The 19,965-nt window shown below is 48.9% G+C and overlaps 1 protein-coding gene across 4 annotated transcripts in view; it reads right to left on the bottom strand.

The window, feature by feature from the left end:
• The window catches only part of Phactr3 (phosphatase and actin regulator 3), a 236,532-nt gene that overhangs the window by 89,756 nt on the left and 126,811 nt on the right, over positions 1-19,965 (bottom strand). The window contains exon 1 of one of the 4 annotated variants that reach the window (XM_042276918.2): positions 1,357-1,551. The exons of the other annotated variants lie outside the window; for them this stretch is intronic. The gene's annotated coding sequence lies outside the window, so the exon portion shown is untranslated. Of the gene's footprint in view, positions 1-1,356; positions 1,552-19,965 lie in introns of those variants that run through there. 4 annotated transcript variants of the gene reach the window in all.

The following is a 19,965-nucleotide window of genomic DNA, read 5'->3' as shown; positions in this document are numbered from 1 at the left end:
CTCAGAAATTCCATGTATGGCATCCAGTGAATCACACAGCATAGAGCAGTTGCTCCTTGTGGTCCTCACACCATCAGGGAATCAAAGGGCGTTGTGGGGGAGGGGTGGGACAAGCTTGCAGAGGTCCGAAAGTTGTGTACTTGGCCTGCTAGCCTCCTCCTACCCTGAATGTCTCAAACCTCCGGCCAGGCGGGAGTCCAGGAGCAGAAAGGTCAAGATGCATGTCCTGGCATTTGGAGAGAGATTACCTTCAAACACCTCAGGCAGAGATGGGCAAGTGTCTTGAACTTGTGTATGGAAAATTCACTGAGTAGGAGAGAAACTTTGTGCTGACTGAGCAGGTCAGACACCCCACCCACCCCCACCCCTGTGACTGTGCTGACGCACAGGGAATGCGCCATGTGCACATCTTGGTAAATATTTAGTAAGGACCATGGGCGTGTCTACAGAGGGATGGGACAGGTGAGCATCCTGATGTCTCCTTCCTGTGAGTTCTTCCTGGAGCCTGTCCCTGGAGTAACAGACACCACCTTCTTCTGGTAAAGAGACTCTGGGAGGTGCAAAGGCCTCATTAGTGGGTCCTATTAGCAGGTCTCTGAGTAACACAGTAGTGCTAACTGCCGGGCTACCTCTGCCACCTCTGAGGCATTAGCAGCTAATTGCTGTAACACCACTTTCCATATCTAGTGGCTGCCTCCCACGTGCCCCTGTGGTAACCTTGAGAGAGGCTTCCCTCCTGAGACTCCCAAGTGATGGAAGGGTTGGGTCTGCTCTGATGACTTATTTACATGCAGAGACACATCCAGCCCATGGAAACTCTCATCCCACCTGCCCCACCTCGGGTTCAGGATAGCCCATGCACAGTGCCCATGAAGGCAAGCATCCACAGCATTTCTGGCCCCCACATCTAGCTGGCTTCAATAAACTGCAGGGCTGGTTTCCATGCCTATTGCATGGAAATCCTGGTCCCAAGCCCTTATTCATAGTCTTCACCCCTGAGCTCCTGTCCCCTCAACTCATTCTACAGCACCCACAGATGCTAGAATGAACACCTGCTCAGCCAGAGATGCCAGGATACAGGCCTGTAAAGGCTGGAACCAGGACCCTCCCAGTCCATCACTCTGATACCCAAGCAGAGTGTCAACGGGCATTTCTGCTTCTCCTCAGCAGCCCTACCCTCTCTACCAAGACGCCTTCCCTTCTAAATGCTGTGAGAAGAGACCCCCACCTCCCTGGGGAATGAAGTCAGACACTTGGGACCCAGTGGCCTCGGGGTGGCAGGTACTGTCTATACCAGACCACAGTGGACAAATGGTTTTCTCCTTGATTACTTCATTCATTCACTCACAAACTCACTTATCAAGTGTCTGAAGAGGGCTTCTGTGCACCAGCATGGCTCTGACTTCCAGACAGAGCAACGGGTGCCCTCATCCTCCAAGGTGTTATCTCCTTCTGAGAGAATGAAAGGTCAGATATGGAGGCCCCTAGTAACTGCAGAATGGGACGGAGAACTCTGCATTCTGTACGGAGTCTTTCCCTCTCCCACAATCCAACTGAGAATACCAAGGGATCGTCACAATGGAACAAAGCCCGGTGCTAGATCTGAGAGTTCCCAAGTGGTGCTGGGCACTGTCTTTACCACAGAGCTTGCTGACCTCGAGGGAAACCAGGAGGAGCCAGGGCAGGACCTGCTGCTGGAGGAAGTCCTGGAAAGTGCCATGAGAGCTGCTGAGGGTGGGTGAGGGGGGCCTTGCACTCAGGCACTCCAGTAGCCGTGAGAAGAGTGTGAAGGGTGCAGGGTCCCAAAGGCCTGGCTTTCCTGGGGGTGCAGAGTGGGGTAGAGCCAGCCCCAGACGCTGGAGCGCCCCGAAAAATATGAACATATAAGACTCAGATGTACCTGAGGTGTCTTAGAGACAGTTTGCGACTGCTACCCACACACAAACAAGTACACACCCAAACACCCAATCAGCAGCAGCATCTCATTGACTGAAAATAATCTCTAATTAAAAAAAACTAAATTTGTTAACATCGATACATGAAAAATGAACATTTGCTAGCAGGGGTCTGTCCACTTGATTTGAAAGATCACAGGCTAGAGGACAGAGCAGAGAGCTCAGCTAAGAGTGGTGCGTGGCCGTGACAAGTGTCCTGAGGACCACAGGGGATCAGTGAGGGCCCCAGTGTCAGACCAGCCCTGAGACCATGGTGGGTGGCAGACCATAGGCTGACAGGGGTGAAGGTAGGAGGCCCCAGGACAAGACCTCGAAGTCAGGAAGCAAGGCTTGCTGTGGCCTTCCCACGGGGCACAGCAGTGGATATAGTGTCCTGCTATACGCAGTGTTCTCTCCTTTGCTCCTAACATGAACTAGAACCTTCTACCCTCTTCCAACCCCAGCAGGTGGAGCATCACTTTCATCCTTGTGCCCACACCGGGAGGAACCAAGATGTTCTGGAGACATCTGTGCCCTCCCGTCCATCTGCAATCAGGCTAGCAAGACAATCGACTCCAAGGAATTGTGATTTCTTCCCTGTGAGTCTCATGATGGGAAAATGGAAAGGTTGACGCCTGTAGCCAGCCACAGGAATTTATCTCCCAGGAAGAGATTCGCTGGGTTCTGATGGCTTGTCAGACCCCCTTGCAGGAGAACCTGGAGCCCAGACATGACTGATGGTCCGTGATGGGTGGGATCAGACTTTAACCAGGATTGCTTAGCTATGCAGACCTCTTGCCCTCTGTTTAAACCTAAACCTCATGTCAGGACCCAGAAGATAGACTTGGGGGTCACTGAACCTCTGTTCCTCTTCCCAGTGTGGCCACACTGAATAAATCTCCTTTCCCTGCATTTACATTTACTTTGTCTTTAATTGACCTGTTGAAGACTGGTGGCCAAGTCTGGCTTGTTAGGACTGCCAGGACCCAGGCTCTGACCCTAACAGCTCCAGCAACATCACCCCTGCATGACTGTGGACAGTGACTCTCCTGATCCTGAGCAGTGATGGAATGCAATGGGCAACAAGAGCCAGAGCCTCATCTTACCCCTGTATACCCCGTCAGCTGATCACCAGTTGCCTTTACAGAGAAAAGGGAGGCGGAGATTGGGACTTGGGGACTAAACCACCAATGTGACCTGAAACAGAATTTCGGGAAGCATCAGGGGCCAAAAGGCCCATTGCCTATGGTAAAGCAGCAGGCACAAGGTTTCACAGCCATCCCGAAAGTGCCCAACATGCATAGGTACGAACCTGCAAAACCAAACTTGAAAAGTTTCAAGTCTCATATGCAAAAGCACCCCATCTGTGACCTCCAGACCTGGAAAACTGCTGAGTAACATAGCAACAGCTCACTGTTCCTGTCAAGCATGCTCAATAAAGGCAAAACAGGGCCATGCCAGTACAACCTCCAGGGGCAGGATTAGTGCCCCGCCCCCGGGCTTCTCTTATGCACTGCTTATGTAGAGGCAGGAGCTGGCCACTGCAGGGGGTGATGCTAAGAAGTTTATTTATAAGGGGGTTGGGAGGGATGCTAAGATGTTTATGTAAAAAGTAGGGAACAGTAATATTCCTATTCGTTTTTTGGAGACTGCAGGCTGTTTCCTCCCTCTGGGTCAGCTTACCCAACCACACACCTTGGATCCCATCATAGCTCACTTGGGCAGAAACTCGACCCTCTGACTTTTCAGTGTGGAGTGAACAGGGCCCTTCCTGTAAGAAAATACAACCCTAGACCCACACAGTTCCCAGCTCTGCACCATGCTAGGACCTGCAAATGGACAGAACGGAAGGGTGAATGAGGATAAGGGGAAGGGTTAAGGCTGGGCACACACTCAGATGAAACATACTGTGGTCTCTCAGGACTCGGAGCTTCCTGGGGCCCTGAATTCATCAACAACCTCAGGCCCCACAGCACCAACCATGGGGAACTGGCTGCCACCCTCATCTCCTCTCCCCTGCTGCATTGCACACCTACTAACATGCATTCCTGGGGGCCCAAAGAGAGGCTACTGAAAGCTCCTGGTTCCTTCGGCTAACAGCTCCAGGAGGCAGGAAGCCTCAGCACAAAGCAGATAATAACATTTGCCTCTGAGGTAGGCAGTGGAGCCCAGACTATGTGACCTAGTTCATCCTCGGACACTATCTGAACTAGTCAGTGACACCAGTTCATGACACTGGTGTTGTCTGCAGGATATTCCAGGTGACCCCACAGAGGGATGCTCTGTGTATGGGAGGAAGAAGTAGCTAAGAAACACCGTCTACACCACAAAGTCCCTCTAGAAAAGCCCCACTCCACACTGGCACAGTAAAGGCTCCAAGAAGTCCTGTAGTAGGCAATCCTGGTCATCCTGTTTGATCCCGCCTGGCAGCAACAGCCCCACAAACTGCTCTAAGACCAGGCTCACCGTCCTCCTGTTAAGAAATGTTAATGATTATTTCTTATTTTGAAAACGTAAGTCTTCCCTAATATCTGTGATACAAAGTTAATAAGAATTCTCCAAGATCGTACGAGAAGCTGGTTCTCAGAACCTCCAGGCCCTTGTGTTTCCTTGCTGCCCAAGGCCCTGTCTGTACCCAGGAGTCAAACTGAAATCAAGGCATGAGAAATGGCCACATTGCCACCTCTGAAATAGCTCAACAGCTTTTCTCACTCAGATGAATTGTGGACAAGACAGTGATCTAACCAGGGCGCCATCTGCTTAGAATCAGCCTGTGGTTCTGCCAATGGTCGCCAGGCCTGCCGGGCAGATGGCCAGTTCGCCAGGCATACGTGCAGGTCTGTAGCTCTGGAGATGCTGGGCGGAGCTGGAGGCAAGAGCACAGATAGGAGGTGGTGGGGTCCGGAGGAGGAAGGGGACCATTGCCAACAGCGTTACTCTTTCTGCTGTTTAGATGCTTCTAGATTTTTCTCAGAGCAAACTCTGAGACGAAGGCTCAGGCAAGAAGCCACCTACGTCTTCATAAGGGCTAAAAGCAGACTATAGAGACGTTCTCCTAAAAATTACATCTTAAAGAAAGGAGAGGGGGGGGAGAAAGTATTTGGGGAGACCTCAGCACTCCGGTACAAATCCAAGCAAAAGTGTGATTCAGAGTTCATATGCCTGAACTTTCTGAAATCAAAGAGCAAGGTTAGCTCCTTCCATGATGAAGCTGTTTCCCTTGCCCCAAGACACCCACTTTTAGAATCAATCTTTTCTTGTCTGAAGCTGTCACTGCCATCATGGAAGGAGGCAAGAGGTGCTGTGGGATGGTCTGTATGTCAAATTACTCTGATTGGTCAATAAATAAAACACTGATTGGCCAGTGGCTAGGCAGGAAGTATAGATGGGACTAATAGAGAGGAGAAAAGAAAGAACAGGAAGGCAGAAGGAGGCACTGCCAGCCCACCAGGACAAGCAGCATGTGAAGATGCTGGTAAGCCACAAGCCATGTGGCAAGGTATAGATTTATAGAAATGGATTAATTTAAGCTATAAGAACAGTTAGCAAGAAGCCTGCCACAGCCATACAGTTTGTAAGCAATATAAGTCTCTGTGTCTACTTGGTTGGGTCTGAGCGGCTGTGGGACTGGTGGGTGACAAAGATTTGTCCTGACTGTGGGCAAGGCAGGAAAACTCTAGTTACAAAGAGGGACTGAGTTCAGTCCCCAGCAGCCACGTAAAAAGCCAGGTGGGGCAGTGCACACTTACAATCCCAGAGCTGGGAAGTCGAGACACAGAGGTCCCTGTGGCTCCCTGTGAGTCAACCTGGCCTAACTGGTGAGCCCCAGGTCCCAGTGAGAGACCCTGCCTCAAAAACACAAGGACAACACCCAAGGAACAGCACCTAAGGTTCACTTCTGGCCTCCACACATTTGTGGGACATGAACCTGAGCACACATGTACTGAGTACACAAAAACACATGTGTACACATCTTTATACACAAAACACACATGCATACATCTGCATACACAGAACACATGTGAACACATCTGGATAGACCAAAGCAGGTGTTTTGCTTGGTTTAAGTGTTAGAAGTCTCTAAGCCAAAAGATTTTGTTTTAAACTTTTATTTTGAGGTTAGTAATGAGCAGATGTCTTCTCCAAAGTTCAGGTGGCAAATGTCAAGGGCTCTGCTGGCCACCCAGCCTCATTTGTGGGAGCAGGGAATCAGCCAGAACTGATAAACCAAGCAAAGAATGTGAGTATATTTTAATAAAATTTTATTGACAAAAACTAGTGGTAGTTAGATTTGGTCCATAGTACAGCTACTGTTCTGGGTGGGACCTTTGAAAATGTCTTGAGAGAAAAACTACTACTGGTCTCTCTAAGCATAACAAGGCAGGAAATAACTGACTGAAGGTCCCAGTTTGTTCTTTTTCATCCTCAGGACCCAGGTCTGCATCATTCTCCCACACTACCACAACCTGTGACCTGTGTTGTCCGCAGCAGTAAGTTTGCTGCCTTAATTTTAAATGCCCTTTTTTGTCCTGTCCCAGTTAAGTTGTTTGTGTGAAAAATGTGCAGATGGATTCCAGAAGGTGCTCGGGATCAGTTCCCCTGTGGTTTTTCCTGTTTGGAAAACAGTGTCAGGCTTGCCTCTGGATACAGAGTAACCATTCCTTGACTCCTGCTGTTGGAGGGGTATATAAACCCATGTTGGTATGAATAAAGAGAGCTGCTTCCCTGAGGAACTGAAACCACGGTGTGTCTAGAGTGCTGTTTAACCTTGGCGTCCCTTGCCAGATTTTGTGCTCCAGCTGTGCGGATGCAGCACTGCATCTCAGCCTCTTCCCAGCAAGCAGGCCTTCGGCTCAGTGTATAATTCACTCTTGGCTTACAGGTTTATTCATTTCACATCCTCGGTGGATACCTCACCAAAAGGATGAAAATTAAATAAAGGACCCGAAATAGTCCAGGAGGGCCGGGTCAGAGCTTGGTAAATGGGCGAGAACCAGATGGAAACAAGCCAGGATTCTCTTTGGCTGAAGGTCCCTCATGGGAACCAGTCCAGAATCTTCAAGAACACAGCATGTTCCTGCAGGTTTACCAGGAACTGTTCCTTCACAATTTCTATAAATTTGGGGACCCCATGGCATGACACACCATGCATGGAAGAGACCTTCCACTCAGGAGCAAAGGACCCTGAGAAGCACGCAGGGCGTGTGTGATCTGTCTCTCAGGAACTGATTCTGCTTCAGGCCCCTACCTTGCTGGCCCTGCTTCCTTTGGTGATTGTCAGAGAAGCAACAGAGCGAGATGGAGATATGCAGCTGTGAGGGGGCCTGTCCTCTTGGTGGCCTGTCTGCCAGGTGACCTTGAAGATGGCCAGTGTTGTGAGAAACGACCCTTGTGTACCCAGAGAGATCTAGCCTCACTATCCCACTAGGCAAAGACATGGCCAGCCTCATTTTCCCTCTCCCCTGGGCCCAGCTGAGCAACTTGCATCACACTGGGAGTTCCAGGGAGTTCCGCAGTTTCTACAGGGGTCTGGGAGGGCACATGACACCAATTTCTCTCTCCCTCGGTGCATGGCACTGACCCCTGGCACCTCTGATCCCTTTCCTGATGAGACCAGCTTCTGCCCTTGTGCAGTCTAGGGGCAAAGGATAGTGCCAGCAAGTGGACAAGACACCAGAGCAAGAAGATTCATGGTATCTACCTTCCCCAAGCCAGCCTGACCCCTCCAAAGCCCACCCCACACTCTCTGCACACATCCACAAATGCAGCCCTCTAACAGATTCTGTGGCATTTCCCTGTCCTCACACCATGGAAATCTCCCCATCTCCCATGACCTCAGAAGCTTCCTCAAGCTCCTCACCAGCTCCAGACTCCAGACTCCAGCTCTACAAGAAGGCTATTCCCCATACCCTCACTGTAAGATGAATTGCTAAACGGTCTTATTAAAGGAAAAACCCGGAGCCAGATATTGGGGTAAATTCTGAAAGATCAGAGAAGCAGAACAAGTCACAGCTAACCTCACTTCGCCAACTTCTCAGCCAATCCTGTTTCCTCAAACTGGAAGCCTCTGTGTCCTCATCTGAATGGATCTCAGCTGAACTGCTGCTAAAAGCCTAAAAGTTTAACAGCTTCTAGTTCCTGGTCCTCATGCCTTATATACCTTTCTGTTTCCCGCCATAACTTCCTGGTGTTAAAGGCGTGAGTCACCATGCCTGGCTGTTTCCAGTGTGGCCTTGAACTCACAGAGATCCAGATGGATCTCTGCCTCTTAAGTGATAGGATTAAAGGTGTGTGTGCCACCATTTTCTGGCCTCTATGTCTATCTAGTGGCTGTTCTGTTCTCTGACCCCAGATAAGTTTATTAGGGTTACTAGTATATTGGGGGACACAATATCACCACACCCCACCAAAAACCACTTCCTGCTTCTGATTGTTCATGCCTGATGGAAACACCTCCTCATACATCCGAACTGTCGATAACCCCAGTACCCCACAGAGCAACTCAACTCTGACCCTGTACCCCACATCATGCCTTAGCACTGATACCAGCATCCCACACCATACCTCAACTCTACCTATGAGCACTCACATGAACACACACACACACACACACACACACACACACACACACACACACACACACTTCTGGAAGCATGCCATCTCACAGACTTGGTATTGTCCGTTTCTCCCCCACTGCAGTGATCCTGTTTGAAGCAGGCACCTGACACACCACGCTTTGGCAGGAATCAGTGGATGAATTCATGAGTGGAAGGAGTCAGGAGAAAGACTGGAGCAGGCTCTGGGGTTAGAAAACAAGACGGGTCTCCTAACCAGGGAAGGACTTCCTGGGAAAGTAAACAGAGTGGAGAATCAGTGGGCACTAAGCAAGCTTTAACAAAGACAATAAGAGGTAACAATACACTACTGTGTGGTCATGTCATATTTGTGAGCCCATGTCCTGGGTGACTGCCATTCAGGAAGCTGTTCCTGTGACTGCTGTGGCATTGCTGATGAGAGCTTCTGAACTGTTGGGTTCTTTGGAGTTTCTGCTTTCAGCTCTTACAGGCATACACATAGTGTGGGAGTCACTGGGAGGCTGGGTAGTTCTATACTGAACTCTCCACCACGGCTTACGTTGGCTTACTGACCCACAGGGATAGAAGTATTGGTTCATGCTGCCATCCAGATCACTCCAAAACGTGAAAAGCCCATCACAAGAGATGGTGTGTATGTGAGTTCATTTGTAGGTCAATTCACACGCATGGAAAGCATGAGTGGCCGCCAGGCACTGGGGGTTGCAGGGAGGTGAAGGGCAGTGTCTTCTGCATACTCAGGAGTGACACAGGAAATGGCTGGATGACCGCACTCCGAATGTCACAAGCTGTCCATGTCACTGTGTCGTGAACTTGACCTCAACTGCCCCCAAGTAAAGAGGTGACTACCCACTGCACCAGGCAGATTTGTGCTATGTCCTTTGCATACTACCACACTGAGCTTCTGCTTCAAACCAACACATGAGTGTGTAAATCTCCCATGGGCAAGAACTGTACTCCTGTCAACTCCACAAGGCCCTCACACCCCTGAGCTGATGCAGAGAGGAGCAGAATGCACACCTGACTCACACACAGGGCTTGTGCACCATTCGGGAAGTGCAACCAGAGGTGTGCGGGGCCGCATGTCCTCTGCGGAGGCAGTAAAAGGCAGCACGGAGCTCCTGAGGTCAGCAGGCCCAGAGAGAGAAGCCAGCAAGGATGGCTGGACATCTCAGGACCCTATTGTGAGAACTGCCTTTAGAGTCAGGACAGGACTAGTGGCTACTGGGGGCCACCAGGATGTGGGGAGAGGAGTCCCTTACTTCCTGTTAAGTGACAAAAATGATTTGGGCTTGGCTATGGTGCTGATGTGTGGCAAGACAACTTCACTCAATGCCACCGAATTGTACCTTTACTATTTATTCATTCATTCATTTATCTGTTCATTCATTCATTCATTCATTTTTATTAAGAATTTGCCCAAAGGCCAGGGCAATGACTCAGTGTATAGTACACTTGCTTGATAAGCATGAGGACATGAGTCTGAACCTCCAGCACCCATGTAAAAAGGCTGACCGTTGCTATGTGAGCCATAACCCCAGCATTGGGGGTCACCATGGCTATGCGAGACTATAACCCCAGCATTGGGGTCACCGTGGCTATGAGAGCCATAACCCCGGCATTGGGGGTCACCGTGGCTATGCGAGCCTATAATCCCAGCATTGGGGGCCATAGGAAGGGGGAGCTAGAGAGCTTGCAGGCAAGCCTGGCCCCCAAGGGTGAGCTAATAGTTCACAAAGGAAGAAACCCTGGCTCAAAGCAACAAGCTGGAGAGCTGTAGAGGACAACACATGGTGTCTTCTGACCTTGACCTGTATGTATGTACACATAGGCACTCACACCCACAAAACTCAAGTGCATGCAACATACATGCACTGCACACATACACAGAGAATCTGATCAAAAAGCATCCTGAAATGAAGAGCCAGAATCCAGTCAAAAAAAACAAAACAAAAAACATTTGCAACATATTTAGCAGACCCACTCTGGTTTCCATAGCATGGAAAGACATTGGGGTTGGGGCAGGTCAAGTGTGTGCGTTTCCATGGAGACTGTACAGCACAGAGACGAAACCCCCCCAGAAAGGCTTGGGGTGCAACAGCCTCCACAAGGGCTGACTGAACACCCCAGGCTTCAGGCCTCTCCAGGGAAGGAGACTGCACCCATCCCAAAGCCATGCAAAGCTGGGGTGTCCAGACCAGAGTCGAAGAAGGCACACACTGGTCAGCTGCTCCATGCACACATCAGCGACCCACTCAGCTGCCTCCTTCCAACAACTCACTCTCCAGCTGCCTGAACAACACAAAGGGTCTTTGATTGCAGTTTGTAGCCCAGCAGGCAAGTCTGCACGTGTGGTTTAAAGGTTTCCGCCAAACTGAGCCTGGGGACCACTCAGGTCTCAGCCTTGGAAATCATTTCTTCCCTCATCCATTAGGCAAATGTAATCAAGGCCAAGAGCACTAGCCCTTGCTGTAACTTGAAACGAGCCTGTATAAGAACAGAGGAGAAGACCCTGCTCCTGAACCCACCCATTCCTCTGTGGGGTGTAGACACAATGGCTCCGCCATGGTCAACTCCTCAACATGGTGACTATCAAAGATGTCCTCGGTCAGCTGTGAATGAGGTGAGGCAGAGATGTCAGGAGCCTCATACACACCTGGGACTGGGAGTTAGGGTTCAGAAGCAGCTGGCAGCTCCTTCAAAGCATAAACAGCTACCACTTAATAGTCCTACTCCTGAAAACACAAGCCGCATGACATTGGTATGTGGATATCCATAGTAGCGTTGTTCCTAACAGCCAGCTGGTGAGACAACAGCCCAGAAGTTCAGCAGTGGTACATGCAATGCAGTCAGTCTATAGGTAGAACAGACCGGGATATTAAGAGTAGCAGCATGGATGAACCTTGAAAACAGGGTACCAAGCAAAATATATGAATCATAAAAGACCACACACTGAGCTGAGGCGATGGCTCAGTGGATCAAAGCACTAGCGATGCAAGCGTTAGGACCTGAGTTCAAATCTCCAACACCTAAGTAACAAGCTGGGTGTGTCTGTACATGGCTATCACCCTAGCACTCTGAGAGGAAGAGAGCACCCTGTCTCCAGAGAATAAGGCAGAGGATGTTAGAGCAAGACACCTGACATCCTCCTTTGGCCTCTATGTGGACTCTTGTATCAGCATACCCAACACACACACACACACACACACACACACACACACCACATTTTATAATCTTATTTATATGAAAGGTCAGAACAGGACAATCCACAGATAGAGTGGATGATGGCCTCCAGGCTGAGGAGGGAAGTGGAGTATGATTCAGTAATAAATGGACACAGGGTTTCCTTGCAGGGTGAAGATTTGAAAACCACTCTGTGATGGAGGCTACAGTGAGGGCTCCCATAGATGCCACGGAACCTAACATTGCACATGGGGACTTGAGGTGTATGAATCATAGCTCCACAATGGGAAAAGCAGAACTAAACCCCATCGCTGAGCCATATGACAGCCATGAATCTCCCTCTTCTGGAAGGCACCCCTGACCTGACTGTATGTGGAAACCCAGGATCTGGCACTGCGCTCCATTCCCTGAGGTCTGCACTATCCCCATCCCCAGATACAGGATCCATGTCAAATCAAGCACAAGCATTTGCCAATGTCCCCAGACCTTTCGGCTCCTCCCACAGTTGACTCCACTTGTCTGTCCACTGCCGCCTGCAGCACCAACTGTGCCAAGAACCATCAATTGTCCAGCCTTACCAGTTCCCATTTCTGCTACCCAGCTGCCCAGACCACCCAGAGAGGTCAAAAGCTCAGACCAAGCTCAGTCGTTTTCCGGCGAAGCCCTCTGGAGGCTCCAGGCATACAGAAGGTGAACACAGATTCCCCTGTAGTCACAGGTCATACTTGACACTCACTTGACTTGAGTGCTGCACTCCAGCCACACTGAGGACCGCACTCACACACCCCATCTGTGCCCCCACCATGGCCGCCTCATGGCCTCTGTGGTGACTCTTACTGCGACACCCCAACACTGTTGAATTGAGGACTCTTTGCCTCTGAGGATCCGCTGAACAGAGGCACCCCTCTCCCCCCACCCCCCAGTCCTTTGCTATGGTGACTTTCCTTCATGGCCCAAGGAGTCACCTTGCTGTTCTTTCCTCGCTGGCATTGATTTCTTCAGCCATCTGTTCCCTTCGCCACTGGAACAGCATTTTCTTGAGAGCAAGGATTTGGTCTGCTTCTCATGACTTCATGCCCTAGGGAAGTGGGGCTCAGGGTCCCTCCCCTGTTAAAGTCCCTCTGCTGAGAAGACAGGGAGTCCACAGGCCTGGTGTCCTTCTCTGCCGGTGCTAGCCATCCCCTGCTGTGACAAAATGGCTCTTCTTTCTTCCATGGCCTCTCTTTTTTTTGGTGTCTAGAACAACACTAGACACTCTTCCATTTGAGAACAATTCTCCCCCACGCCCTGGTCTGGCCCACTCCCATTTCAGGTTACAGCTTAAACTGCTCTGGAGAGAAGACTGAGTCCTGTTCGTCTCCAGAGCTCCAGCACAGCCCTCATTGTATTCCAGAGTGTGCAGGCCACTGGCAAGTTGTTCTTACTAGTGAACCAATTTCCACACCAGGGCAGGGTCTCTCACAAATCCAGTAAGACCTCCTGAGAGGAAAGGGTCTGTAGGTGTGTTTGACACGGCATGGTTTGGTGTGGCCAAGCTTCCTTTCCAGGAGCCAGCATGCACTGGGCTTGAATGCAAGTTCTGATGAAGTGTTGAGACTCGAGGGAGTGACGCCAACCCTCTGAGCCTCAGTTCCCTGCTCCTGATGAATGGAGATAAGCCTGTCCCTGTCACATGCGATGGCCATGAGGATCCCTGGATGACGCATGTATACAGTGATTCAGTGTCCAGTGCTCAATGACAGTTCTCCTATCCTCCAGGCCAAGCAACTACCACCTTGGGGAGTCCGGCTGAGCCCTCCAGCAAAACCATCTCCCAGTTGGGCATGCTCACTGTGCACACTCTTCACAGAGGGCAGGATGGGTCACGAGAGTCGCCAGCTGCCCTCTACCACCTGTCGTATGCAGCTCTGCCTTAACTGCACGTGGCCTCTGGGGGGGGGGGGTAGAGCACACAGTCAGGAAGGCTAGGAGAGGGAGCATCCATCTGAGCAGTCACAGGGAAGTCTTTATCCCCTGCTGGATAAAGACTTTCCAGGTGCATCCTGTTAGGGGCAAGGAGGCGTACCCGATAAGTAACCCCTCACCTGGGGTCTTGTCTGTAAGGAAGCCCAGTAAACTCCTTGGTTTCCCCAGAGTGAACTTCAGCAGATTTATTGGTGGTTTGTTGATTGGCAGCTTGAGTTTGTTGCTGGGACCTTAGGACAGGGAGTTGGCATTGTCTCTGTGTCCTCCTGGGAAGGAAGGAATTTTAGCAACACTACAGCATCTTCAGCATCAGCTTTTCTTTTCTTCCTCTCTCTCTCTGTCTCTCCGTCTCTGTGTGTCTGTCTCTCTGTCTCTCTGCCTGTCTCTGTCTGTTTCTGTCTCTGTCTCTCTCTTTCTTTCTCTCTGAGTCCCTTTAGCAGTCAAATGTGACGGAACTCTCATTAACACTGGCCACACTGGTGAAGAAAGCAGAAAAGGCAACTCCAGGGCCCACGTGCCTTAGCAAGCTGGCTCATTCTCCCAAACCTTTTAAAGGCCCCTACAGACCAGGCTCAGTGGAAATGGCAGATTTATTCTATCCATTTCTCTGGGGAGGTGAGCTGAGGGCCATTGCTGCTTCCTGTGAGCTAAAAGCCCACCATCCTTTCAAAACCCTGCACAACTGGGCAAACTCAAAATTGTCGTAAGGAAAAAAGTAAATGATAGAAGATCCTGTGATAATAAATAAGAGAAAGTGACCCTCCAGCCTACTGTCCATCAAGCTGACAGCCCCTGGGGGGCAGCTTATTACTAATTTATTCATCTGGTATTGGTGAGTACTGCAAACTAATTTATTAAAACAAAACAAAACCTCAGGCCACTGTGCACTTAGACGCATTAAACTTTCATAAGACCTCACGGGTCCTTGTTGAGAAGAGGAAGGACTCTTAGAGGAGCTGGTACTGCCTGGGGAAACAGCAAGGCCATCTGGTGCCAGCGTGAGGCCCATGTGACTTGGGCCAACTGGCATGATCTAGCAGGAGAGAATCAAGTCCACAAAGTCGTATTCTGACATCCATGTGTGGATTGTGGCAGGTGTACACTCACTGTCACACCTGCATCATGCATGCACAAATAATAATAATAAACTTTAATTTTTGAAACATATACCTTAAATCAGAGCTCTCTGTTACCCAAGTAATTTTCTTCTTTACAGATCTCTAAGGAAAGACAAGTTCATGTGTCATGATTCAGGGTGGCACAGGAATGCACAGGCTGGGCTGGGTCTTCTGGGTGTGACTTCCAGTTCCACCACTTAATACCATGGAGCCATAGTCCAGTTACTTGTCCTTTCTGAGCATGAGTGTCCTGGCTCTAGACCATCATAGATTATCTAGTCATGATACCATCTACCTCCCTTCCTTTCATGGAAAGGGAAGGAGATGAGGAACCACACACAGGCCCTGAACATGCTAGGCCAATGGGTATGGTCTAGTGAATTCTAACCATGTCTCAGTCCTGTGGGCAGCTGTATTCCTGTTTAGTTCTGTGGGATCCACAGCAGACTCCACCAATGTCAAGGTTCTGTTTGGTACTGGGAAGAGGGGACGAAACCAGTCCATATTATTCCTCACAGTGGCTTAGCATCTACAGTCACCACAGCCAAGATTACAAATGAAATAAGTTAGCCCATGTTTTTTCCATTATTAACATCATCAATCTGCCCCCTAAGAGAGGATTCACTGAATAAACATGCCGGGTTCTTTTAATTTTTCATGAAAACAAGAAATAATTGTCTTGATAGGCTGCTTGAGATGGAAAGAAAATGAAGGTAGGAATAACTTCCAGAAACCATCTCATGGTGACAACTCTGAGTATAGCACATGCCATACCTCTTCCATTCATTTGCTTGTTCTTCCTGCCAGTGCTGAGGAAGCACCTGACACTACATGGCACTCACTCGGGCAAACTGGTGTCAGTGCTACTCAGAATGCAGGCTTTGGTCTAGCAACAGCCTTTTGGCCAGGGCCAGCTGTGTACCTGGCCTTGCACTGAGCATGGGACTTCCTTGGTAACCAGAATACACACAGACCTTGTTCTTAGACCCAACGCTTGATGGGCCTCATCCCATTTGGTGGAATATTGATAAGAAAGCAGAAAAATTATCAAACTATAGGACGAGCAATATAGCACATTCATAGATTGCAAGGCCAGGCATTTTAAGAATAGTATTTAGTCTCCAGATATTAAAACAAAGAATCACATGAACAAATGTGTGGTTACATGCAGGTGACTATTAGTAGGTGAAGACAGGTCCTCTGTCCTGGACTAAAGAGACTTCCTGGGCAGGAATGTCCTCTGGGAAGACATAAGGCTTAGAATGAGCAAGATCTGCAGATGATGAGAGGAGCAGAGAGGAGGAAACCTAATTTCAAAAGCTATAGGGAAGAGTCCCAGAGGGGAGTGACCCTGGAGAAGCAGGAGAGCTTAGGTCACAAACCTGGGACCCTGGAGCATATGGGGAGGGAGAGGCAGGGTGAGGGATGCTGAACACTCACATTCATGAATTGAAAATAGGCCTCCAAGGGGGAACATACTCAGGAGAGGCTTTCATGTTTGGTGCCCCATGGCGCCAAGGGTGCGATAGACAGACATTTTTTGCTGAATAAATATACAAATTACTATTTTCTATTTTCTCCTATGGAAAAATATGGACAGGCCTTTCAGCCTCTACTTTTAATTTCTTTTTTTTTTCTTTTTCTTTTCTTTCTTTTTTTTTTTTTTTTTTAGTTTGCAACCTTCTTAATGCTGGTGTCTGCTGAATAACCAGCTGGTGTCCTCTGAATTTTAAAAGTTCTGAAATGAGAAATAATACCATTCTTACACAGATCTAGAGAGAATGAACCACAGAGGACCTGCTTCCTGAGGCCAGGACAGCCCTATGAACCTGCTTCCTGAGGCCAGGACAGCCCTATGAACCTGCTTCCTGAGACCAGGACAGCCCTATGAACCTGCTTCCTGAGGCCAGGACAGCCCTATGAACCTGCTTCCTGAGACCAGGACAGCCTTATGAACCTGCTTCCTGAGACCAGGACAGCCTTATGAACCTGCTTCCTGAGGCCAGGACAGCCCTATGAACCTGCTTCCTGAGGCCAGGACAGCCCTATGAACCTGCTTCCTGAGACCAGGACAGCCTTATGAACCTGCTTCCTGAGACCAGGACAGCCCTATGAACCTGCTTCCTGACACCAGGACAGCCCTATGAACCTGCTTCCTGAGGCCAGGATAGCCCTATGAACCTGCTTCCTGAGGCCAGGACAGCCTTATGAACCTGCTTCCTGAGGCCAGGATAGCCTTATGAACCTGCTTCCTGAGGCCAGGATAGCCCTATGAACCTGCTTCCTGAGACCAGGACAGCCCTATGAACCTGCTTCCTGAGGCCAGGACAGCCCTATGAACCTGCTTCCTGAGACCAGGACAGCCTTATGAACCTGCTTCCTGAGACCAGGACAGCCCTATGAACTTGCTTCCTGAGACCAGGACAGCCTTATGAACCTGCTTCCTGAGACCAGGACAGCCCTATGAACCTGCTTCCTGACACCAGGATAGCCCTATGAACCTGCTTCCTGAGGCCAGGATAGCCCTATGAACCTGCTTCCTGAGGCCAGGACAGCCTTATGAACCTGCTTCCTGAGGCCAGGATAGCCTTATGAACCTGCTTCCTGAGGCCAGGATAGCCCTATGAACCTGCTTCCTGAGACCAGGACAGCCCTATGAACCTGCTTCCTGAGACCAGGACAGCCCTATGAACCTGCTTCCTGAGGCCAGGACAGCCCTATGAACCTGCCTCCTGAGACCAGGATAGCCCTATGAACCTGCTTCCTGAGGCCAGGACAGCCCTATGAACCTACTTCCTGAGGCCAGGATAGCCCTATGCTAAAGTAGAAAAGTATTCCTAGAGTGAAAGTGGCAGACAGCCTCTCCTGACTCAGTAACAGAAACACTACAGAGAACACCAGTAAACATGATCTAGGACAGACAGGAAGACAGAACCCTGCTACACCGTCAGGCTCATTCCAGAACTCATTCAACATCCAAAACCATTGCATTGACTTCACAAAAAACTATCACAGGGTCATTTTCAACAAATGCAAAAACAGCATTTGATAAAAACCTGCACCCATTCATGATTAAAAAGTGTTCCCAATCTCAGAGACCTTCCTTAATCTCATAAAATATGTACACCATGCTGGCTTCAGACTATGTCTTACAATGAAATATTGAAGCATTCCCTCTGAGGTCAGAAACAAGACAAGAATGTCTTAGTTTAGAATTACTAGAGGTTTTACCAGTATAATAAAAAGAAGAATTGTAATGGAGAAAAAAAGGGAAGTTACCCTTCCTCTCCAGAGAAATGTTTTATAAAATCCAAAAGAATTTCTAAAATTAGAATAATTTACTAAGTTAATTACACAGAAGGTCCAAGAATCAAAGAATTGGGAAATGATATTTAACTAATGAGACAATCTTACTGTCATTTAAAAAAATTTCTAGAATAATTTTGGTGAAACTTGTTCATTAAACATTGTGCAGAGCCGAGCGGTGGTGGTGCACGTCTTTAATCTCAGCACTCGGGAGGCAGAGCCAGGTGGATCTCCGTGAGTTTGAGGCAGGCTTGGTCTACAGAGCAAGATCCAGGACAGGCTCCAAAACTACACGGAGAAACCCTGTCTCAAAAAAAAAAAAAAAAAAAAAAAAAAAAAAAAAAAAAAAAAAAGATCTTCTAGGCCGGGGAGACGGCTCGAGCAGTTAAGAGTATGTATTGCTCTTGTAGACCAGGGTTCGTTTTTCAGTACCCACCTTGGGTGGTTCATAATAGCCAGAGGACACGATGCCCTCTTCTGGCTTCCATAGACACTGAACTCACATGATCAAATCCACACACAGACACGTAATTAACAATAACAAAAACAAACCCTAAAAGAATGATTACAAAATAAAATATTAACTTTCATAGAACGATTTCGTGAAATGAATCTGAAGAGAAGTCACACTGAGGAGTACCAACCAAACACTCACGTCTAGAACACATGCTTTTTCATTTCTAGCAGTTTCTATTTCAGAAGTTTGACAGGTTGTCCAGGTGCTTGGGAACAATGCATGCTAACAGCCTGCGAGACAAGGAAGAGTTAAATTGAGGTCGGGAAGGAAGGTAGAAGTTTGATGTCGTTGATTTTCAAGAAATGCCTAGTGACCCATGGTGAGGTTTTTCCATAGGCAGACCACAATAGCTGGAAAAATTTAAGTGACGGTCACTAACAACATCAAGGGAAGGGGAAAGGAGATGGCAGAGCACGCAGAACTGCTGGGCTGCAGGAGAGCTCACATCAAGACGACTAATCAGGAAAACTCTGGAAAAGTGTCTGAGAACATCCAAACGGGCTGCAGTTCGCACCAGAGAACGTCAGGCTGAAAACAGACAAAAAGCACAAGTCCTCAAGAGTTCCTAGTGGCCCATTCTTAACAGCCAAATACTGGAACAAAGTGATTGTCATTGACAGCCGGATGATACCAAGGTAGGGAACAGCATGAGGGTGAATGTGGTATTCGCACAGCCACTGCGAGACCAGCCTAAGAACTGTAAGAACCAGCCACCGGGAAGCTGATGCGAAATACTATGCACTGCTCTATTCCGACAAGACTCAAACACTGGTAAAATTAGCTTTGCCGGTGCAAGTCCTGGGGGTGATCCTCTTGACAGTGCTGGCAGGGACAAGGGTGACAAGGGTATGTCAGGCCACTGGTCATGCTCTGCTTCATAGGCATCTAAGCCATTCCAAGGGTGTGTGCACTGATTGCCTGCACATTCAGGGGGGTTGCATTTTTATAAGCATCAGTAAAGATCTTTATTACAATTTTAGGTTAAAAAACAAATCAAAACAAAAACAAACGAACAAAAACCCTGTCTATTGTGCAGTTATCCTGTGCAGGATAATTCCTGGTGGGAAAGGAAGGGACACACTCAAGGGGTTCCTTTGGGTGTGAGACTTTAAATAACAACCAATTCCTAGGATTGACATTTCTCTTGGTCTCTCCTTGTTTTTCGAAATGTAAACAGATGTCCAGGGTGGCTTGTGCTCAAGGCACACTGGGAAGAGCCCAGAAGGCAAACTTTCCTTCTTTCAAAACAAGAAGGCAATCGAGGGCTTTGGGGATAGCCCACAATGTTTGGGGGTCTTTGGGGCCTTAGGGGTCAACAACTCCAAAAGAAGTCATTCCTGGCCCTGGGC

Source organism: Peromyscus maniculatus, chromosome 4 (genome assembly GCF_049852395.1).
Source record: "Peromyscus maniculatus bairdii isolate BWxNUB_F1_BW_parent chromosome 4, HU_Pman_BW_mat_3.1, whole genome shotgun sequence".
NCBI lineage: Eukaryota > Metazoa > Chordata > Mammalia > Rodentia > Cricetidae > Peromyscus > Peromyscus maniculatus.
The sequence above is the reverse complement of the archived record's forward strand: the minus strand, read 5'-3'. Positions and strand labels throughout refer to the sequence as shown.